Source organism: Alligator sinensis, unplaced genomic scaffold (assembly GCF_000455745.1).
Source record: "Alligator sinensis unplaced genomic scaffold, ASM45574v1 scaffold780_1, whole genome shotgun sequence".
Taxonomy (NCBI): Eukaryota; Metazoa; Chordata; order Crocodylia; family Alligatoridae; genus Alligator; species Alligator sinensis.
Window position 1 is genome coordinate 502,695 of NW_005842144.1, and position 8,414 is coordinate 511,108.

Sequence of the window (8,414 nt, forward strand, 5' to 3'; positions counted from 1 at the left end):
TTTTCCATAATAAGAGTGCCTGATTATTCTATTTAACAAAATCAGCAGTTATGCTAAAAAAAAATTAAATAAGAAATGTGCCTCACTTTAAGGAGCTATTTTATTAATTTTTTATCCTCAGCACTTCTAGTCAAGCTGTGAGGAAAATCTCTAATGCCAGCTATGCAATTTTATCTTAATCCAATGGGGGGAAAAATAGTAAATGGAAAATAATCCAAAAGTTTAAGAGGAACAAAAGATTTAGGCAAAATGTAGCCTTCACAAAATTAATAGTGCACTGAAAGCCTGAAGGAATGTCCTCTCTCTCTGGTAATGAAGATGAGGATAAAGTTGATCAATTGAAGGGATTTTTTTTTTGGTTGTTTTTTGTTTGGTTGTTTTTTGTACTGAAATTAATTCATTTGTTAAATGAAGAAAATGTTCATTTTTGCAGAAAAATACAAGCTTAAGAAAATATTAAGAGTTGGAGCTTGGTGTGCATTTACTGCTAAAATAGTTATCAATTAAATTGATGTGAGCAATATGATCCCAGCTCTGAAATATGATATGCAGCAGCAGATGCCTGATGTGAGGTCCCATCAATTTCAATTTTTTGTATTGGTCTCTGGCTATCAATGAGATATAATGTGATCTTTTGGGCACTAGAATTTGAGATTGTTGACTAATGACAAGGATTTAAGTCTAAAATTCTAATTCTGTATGAACTAGTACTGGTAATTAGGTTACAAGCTAAGGTTTCAAAAAAAAAAAAATCCCAATAGGTCTCTTGGCAAATGTATCTTTGAGGAACCCGAGCATATGTTTTGTTATCCCACAATTTGGCAAAAATAGTCTTCATATGCATAAAATAAGGGAACTGAAAAATAACCTTCATATCGGGCACATCTACACAAGATGTTTAATGTGGAGCTGCCTAATTAGCTCCGCAGTAAACATCTCAGTGGCTACATGTGCGGTATCATTAGGATGGAGTAAGCTAATTAACTCTGCTGTAGGTTAGTATTTGTAAATACAAGTACTATCCTGCGGCAGAGTTTTTTACTCTGCAGCAACTCATGTATAGACACTGATGGGGCTGGCTGGCCCATGAGGATGCTTCAGTGCGGGGTCTGCCTGCCCACTAGCCCCACACTGAAACAACCTTGTGCCCAGCTAGCCCCTTCACATCACATTGAGCCAGGGGCAGCAGTCCTGGGCTGGCAGATTGACCCCCCCAGACCACTTGCCAGCCAGGGCTGCTCTGACCCAGCTCAACATGCTATGGTCCCAAGCACATGTTCAGGTACAGCACCTGGGAGCACTAAACTCCGGATCAATAAGCACCAGAGTTTATTGCTGCACCTTAACAACACATATAAACATGCCCATTGTTTTAATTGCAAAAGGGAAAACGAAGGTGGAAATTGGTGTTTTTGTTTGCTGTCTTTTATGCCATGATATGGGATGGGAGAACATGATTGGACTTTTCAGTGTTTATTTTCTGTTTTCCTTCCTTCCTCCTAAAAAATATGGGAAAGAGATCACAGACATATCATTGTTTTCTGAGCATGGTAAGCTTGAAGTGAAGCAAAATGAAGAATCAGGCTAGGCCGTGAGGAAGACAATGCTCTTGAAAACTACCCCAGGCATAAAGCACCTTGGTTCTAAGAAGGGTACGTTGAAAACTATTTTAATTAGATCAAGTTATTGATAAATCAGGTTCTGATTCAAAGGTAGATAGACAGCAAGGATGCAAACATTTTCATTGTATGACAGGTGCAGACACCTTCTCTCTAAGCATGTTTCCATCTGTCAGAGTTGTGTATGCAGCATAGGTCTATGACCAAATAGTAGTTTTAGGCAGTGTCGGCAGCTGGGAGCTGGAACTTGCATCTGATTTCCAGCAAATTTGGCATGCTGCCATCATTTTCCATAAATGGGTGAATGTTCCAAAGCGTACTTATTACAAAAAGGTCAATGTGGGATTTTAACATTTTATGCTGCATTGGTTTCTCAGACCAAGCCCTGAACCAAGCCCCAAACCATCATTTTTTTTTTTTTTACTTTACTATTAGTAAGCAATTTGAAAACAGCAAGGGCAGAGTGATAAAGCAATTCTGTTCCACAACAGCAGGAGGAATAGCAACAAGTACAGCCACTCCCTGAGGCTTTGAGACCAGCCTGCAACAGAAAGCAGTTTGAAGTGGAACCACAGGCCTAAACATCTACACAAAACGTTGGTGTGTTCAGCTCAGTTCCATTCAGGTGGGAGAGGGGGATTACATTCACCTAGAAACGGTTGGAAAATCTCCAGCCAAACAGACCTTGGTCAAAAAAATGCCAATTAATTGAACTGGAATGTTTCATCCCAAATAATTTGGGTGTGATAAATTTTTTAGGAACCAACGGTCAGGTTCACAGTAGGCTGCTTGAAGACCTTAGTGGTCCCAGAGTCTGTCGTTTCATGGAAATAATCCATGCCAAACATTCCAGAAAATGATATCAGGAGTCTGAAAATCTTGGAAATCCTAAAGAAAAAATGTTAGAAACTCTTCAATTTGGGCTTTAATTGATGTTCCTGGGACAAACTTCTAGGCCTAGGGCTCTGCAGCAGCCCCACCACACAGACTGTCCCAGGACTAGGAATCCAGTGTTTTTGGGGTCTGTGGCTTTGGGACATCCAATCTACAAAGATTTCTAGAATTTCTGCCTTGCAGCTGGGAGACTGATAGCTCTTGGAAGTTCTGGTAACCCCAACCCTAACTGGGGCTCTTAGTCTCTGGATGTCCTGCCAGAGAGAGGAACAGAAAAAATGTGGGGTCTGAAGTTTCTGAGGGAAACTGATACGTTTGGACAGAGATAAACCTGCCTCAGGCAGGGGGTTGAACTTAATGACCTGTGGACGTCTCTTCCAGCCCTACTTCTCTATGATGTCTATGATAATCCAATCAGTTTCACCAGGAAAATTACCAGCAGTGTGTTTCCCTGTGAGGTCAGGCCAACTCTCAGGATCTCAATATCACACTGTTACAGGAGGGTGTGACACAATTGAACATATACAAACACACAAATCAATTAGGTGCATACACACACACACACACTACCAACTCAGGCATATACACATCCAAACCAGCCTAGGCACATGCATACTTATCACCAATTCAAGCATGTACACTATATACCCCAAAAATTAGACACAGATCACTAATTTGTATATCATGCACACAACGACATATAGAGATATATATATATATATATATATACACACACACACCAGTTCACACACACACAACCCACCTACACATAAGTAAGTTCCTAACTTGGATGGTACAGTGTGTGTGTGTGTGCTTGGGGTACCTAGGATACTTGGGAGAAGGTTCAGGTGAGAGAGAGAGTTAAAGTGTAGGGAGTGCAAGTTGCCAGAACCGGGATTAGAACCGGTGGACTACAGAGAAGCTGGCTGAGGAACTGAGGCTTGGATTTACTTAAGGTAGACTGGGCTGGGAACTGAGGCAGACAGCTGAGATATTGTGGGGGAGGGGGAAGATAAGTGGTGGCAAGGAGGAGACAGCCAGGAAAGAGAGAGAGATGCAGAAACCTGGAAGCTTGGGGCTGGAAACAGGCTGACAGCTTAGAGATTGTGAGGGGGCAGATAAGTGGTGCTTACCTTCCCACTTATCAGAGGAGACAGGCAGGAAAGAAACTGAGGCAGAAACCTGGTTGCTCAGGGGAAAAGGAAAAGGCAGTGGGGATAAGACAGTGGCAAAGAAACAGGGAGTTTGGAGGCAGAGAGGAGCTCAGGACAGGTGTTGGAGGTGGCAGTGAGCCAGAAGCAGGAGAGGGAGAAATGAGACAGAAGTTAGAGTGGCAAGGAGTAGAGATTGGAGCAGGGACAAACCACAGTAAAGCAAAACCCAATTTAGTGGTCCAAATAACAGTTTTATTACACAGACAACACACTACACAGCCCCATGAAGTTATTGGTTCACACACACACACACACACACACACACACACACACTGGCAGCAGGAGAAAGAGACTCAGTGGAAGGGCTGGAGTCCAGGTAGGGAAGAGAAGCAGAATCCAAGTCCTTGGTTGAAGGGGGAGTGGGGGGTGATAGCTACCTATCCAGGCTGGAAAGGGGTCCTTGTCCAGTAGGTGTTGTCCAGATGGGGGTCACCAGCAGAGCCTCTGGGTGGATAGGTGGTGGGCAGGATGGTGGGTTGCCTCATCTTTTGTGTCTTGAATGCTGAGGGTGGTTCCAAGGGGTGTGTCGTTGGTCCAGGTATTGGTGTTGATGGTTCGGTCATTCAGAGGGAGCTATTTTTAGACCTACTGCCCTTGTCTCTCAAGCACCCTCATTCATCCTCATTCATTCAGGAACCAAGTTACATAGGTGGGCTAGGTGCGGGTCATGTGTTACACAACCGGGCCTGGGGACAGGATGGAGACTTTACAAGCAAAATGGAAACTTGACATGACTTATGCTAACCTACATATGTAGGCCTAAATCATATAGTACCAGTAAGACAGTAATATAGAACAGTAAAAATCAATATAAACATAATAATTATACAATATAAAAAAGGAGAAAAAACAAAACCAATACAACTTGCTACCAAAATAAAATGCTGAAGCTTATCCTATGTCTTAGCTCACTTATACTTATCTATAGGGAATAGAGAGGGAAAGAAAAAGTCAGAAATGGTTGGGGAAGGGGAGGGAATGCATTTAAGAACATCTGTTTCACAGAGCAGGGTCCTGACCAGCATGTTCCATTCTGAAACTACCTGCCTCAATATTTCCTGATTAGTTTTTATTTTGATATTCTAGTTCATAGGAAATGTTTAAAAACTTAGTTTGGCCCCAGTGCAGATCAAAAAAAAATCTCACAAACCATAAATCCTGCATTATTTCCAAACCTATTACTTGGAAACAACCAACGTCCAATTGAAGCAGAATCATACCCTTCCACAAACAGAAGCCTCTGAAAACTTATATCATTATCACAAAATTCTAGTACAGAGCTATACATCACCAGTGAAGCTACAGCATCTTCCCTTTCTTACTGCATCTTGAATAAAGCTAAATTACCACTTAATCCTCTAACTATACTATGTGCCAATATATATTGCCATATGGGCTTGCCTACATGTCACCCTACCTTGCCATAGCGATGCACTTCATTGTCGTATGCCATGCTATTGCAATGTAGCAATCACATGAGGCTACAGCAAAGTAGTGGCCAAAACTAACCTAAAACTAAACTAATGCTTCCAAAAGAAAGTATTAAAGCACGGTGCAGTAACAATGTTACCATAGGTTGATGTGTAGATGTGCCCTATATGTCCTTTCCACCTTCCCTTCTTCAGTCTCACCATAATTAATTCTGTTCACTTCCCCATACCCTTCAGCCTGCACATTCTTCTGTTAGATTTTGGATCTGCTTCTATACTGCTCTGGTTCCTTTGCTTGCATGTATAACAACTCCTTGTAAGCAGTGCATGCTAAATATCTTGGCTCCCCAAGCACAACCTTGTCAGAAAAAACACATTTGTTTCTTGATTTTGATGTAAGTGAAAACATAACCAAATCAACCAAACAGTCATTCCCCTCCCATTTTTATACAAGAGTATTTTTTTAGTATAATCCTTCCTGCATATTATTCTTAAATTTTTTTCTAGGGTCACATTCCACGATATTAAGTATGTGTACCTATTCACTAAATAAGTGGGCACCATTTGCTTTCTCATAATTGTCTTTTGGCATCACCTACTCACAGTTCTCTTTCTTCCATCTTCCCATGCTTCTCAAAGTGAAGTCTAACCAAACCCTCCTCTAAGCCTGCCCATAGTTTGCAAACTAAGGTTGAAGTTTCATGTTACACTTAGAGTGTACTAAATCTGTGAAATGTTAAGCAGTGTAAAAGTTAGAACAGGCTGTGAGCAGTTTGTGGCAGTGCACTGCGTGTGCCTGCTACTTTAAGGGCCTGGAGCTGGCAGCCTCCAGGTGCCTGATTAGGGCAGCCATTTTAGACACAAGGGTTGCCTTTATAAGCAGGGTAGTTGGACTGCTGGAGGTTAGACAGCAACATTGTCTGGCTGAAGGGCTGTTGTGAATGAGCTAGAGGTAAGGGGGCGCTGCAAGGGGTTGGCAAGGAGGCTCCTGGTCCTGGGCATGACCTGAAACTGTACCCTGCTGGGAGTGGGTGATCTGGTGGGGCTCTCAGTGGTGCGGGAGCCCCCAGGAAATGCCAGGCCAGTGATCACCCTGGTGAAAGGTGGGTTGGGGTGCCATAACCCCTAGCTCCCACCACTGGGCGGGTAACCCCATGAGTTGTGGAAGGGCCCAGAGGGTGGACCCTGAGAGAGAGGGGCTTGAGACCCAACCTGACAAGAAAGTACCCTTGACTGGCCCATGCTGGGGCCAGGACCAGAGAGGGTCAAAAGGGCCAGGGGCCCACTGCAAGGGATGCCCAAGAGCCAGGGGCCTGGGGTCCCGACTGGCCTGGAGGTGGGCCAGGGCCAGTTAGCTGAAGGTCCTGGGGGGACCACACCCAAGAGGGGAAAAGGGCTTTGGGGGGGCTAGTAGCCTGGATGAAGGTGGAGAGGCCGCCCGATCAGGAGGGATCATAGAGGGGTCCTGTTTGGACGAGTCTGGGGCCCAGTGTGGGGGCCGGAAGAGATGAAAACCTAGATGCCATCTGCAAGGCTTGGGCTGCGGTATTAGGGGAGGTTGGAGCTGCAGAGCGCCCCCTGGCATCGGAGGATTACAATGGGTAACCTCCTGCTTAATTAACATCTTAATTGAACTAATTATCATCGAAGGTGTGGTGGGTGAGATAGGCGGGCGGTTGCCGACCAGACAGGGGGCGGGCTGTGGAGATCAACCCTGGGAGGCCCCTTGTCACACAGTTGAATGATAAAGATTTAATACCATTTTTTGCCTGTGTAGCTCCAACTTGCCACTAGGGGGCTGGTGAGTAGAGGTTTGGCTGGGAGCCAGGGCACCTAGGTTTTATTCCTGGTCTGTGGGGGTGGAATGGGGAGGGCTGGAGCAGTGCATCCTGGGATGCTGGAGGACTGCAAATTGCTCACTTTATTTCGGTGGAGAAGAATAAAGTTACCCTAAAATAAGCTAGGTAATACAGCCCAGAATTAACCCTTGCTTGTAGTGGCATAACTTTAAGATACTCAGAGGGCACTTAACATGAATTAAGGAGATTTAACTGGAGGATGCTTGTTTTTTAAGTGCCCTTATTATGGTCTAAATGTAACATGTAACTTCAGCCTAAGGCTCACAATCACTGAACTGCTTTATTAGAATAAAGAAAACGGTATTATTCGTACAACAGCTCTCTTTTCCTCTGCTTTACTTTAGAGCTTCTACCGAAAAAGCTTCTAGTCTAGATTCTTGATTCTTATTAAAAGAAATAGTTCTATTCTGTTACATTCTATATTATATATTATTATTATGACTGGCCATAATTGCATACACTTAGCAAAATAAAATGAAGCTTTCTTCTGAATCTGTTCCAAGTTTGAAGTTAAATCAATGTTTCCTGGTGATATGAGAAATTTATGAAAGGGTTATTAGAAGAAACTTGTTACTAGCATTGTTTTCCAAAATTGGTTTTAAAAAAGATTTAGGGAAGAGGGACTCTGAATAAGGAAAGGGGGAGGAAGGAGCAGCATTGTTTTTGGCAGTTTGGGTGTGTTACTGTAGTTGCGATGGTTCAGAAAATGGGTAAGAGGCAAGGATTTTTGTGATTGATATATTTTGGTAGACCACTGGCATGGTTGGGATAATAGATATTAGGCTTTTAAAATGATGAGGGTGCTACTTAAAAGTGAGAGGCAAATTTCTTGAGAATAATTGAAAACAAACTGGATAAATTGCCAGAACCAAGTCAAATATTTACAAAATTTAGAATGTTTCCTTCACAATCCCCCAACATTTGTTTCCTTAATTTCCTTTTTATTTTCTGGTTCTGCCCTTACCATGGGTCTTATTACACAGTAATGTTGGGCAGATACTGAAGCTCTTAACACCTTGATTTTTCTGCATATTAAAACCTGAAACTAGTTTTAAGCACTTATTATACAGCTCAAAATTATGGCACTCCAGGGCAGGATTATCTATGATCAATGTTACACAGCTGGTGTTACACTGAGGTGTAGCCATTCTTACTTTAATGCAAACACACCCACCATGCAGGTCTGGATCAGGCCAACTGCCCCCCCTGCAACCCCCCAATTGCTCCTAACACCCCAGATCCCTACTCAAATCTCCCTACCTCCCAACCCCTATTTACTTGTGGCTCTATGTGCTATCTGTCCCAGGGAGCAGGCAGGGAAGGGTTAATTCGGGTAGGGTAGGGTTCAGCAGCTGGGCAGGGAATGTTATCCTTCCCTGTCTCTTCTCTGGGACAGCC

At 43.3% G+C, this 8,414-nt stretch overlaps 1 long non-coding RNA gene across 1 annotated transcript in view; it reads left to right on the forward strand.

Annotated features, from left to right (window-relative positions):
- Positions 1-6,071: 6,071 nt before the first annotated feature.
- The window catches only part of LOC102369914, a 32,269-nt gene continuing 29,926 nt past the window's right edge, over positions 6,072-8,414 (forward strand). Inside the window, exon 1 of the long non-coding RNA XR_324046.1 lies at positions 6,072-6,109. This is a non-coding gene — a long non-coding RNA (uncharacterized LOC102369914). The remainder of the gene's footprint in view (positions 6,110-8,414) is intronic.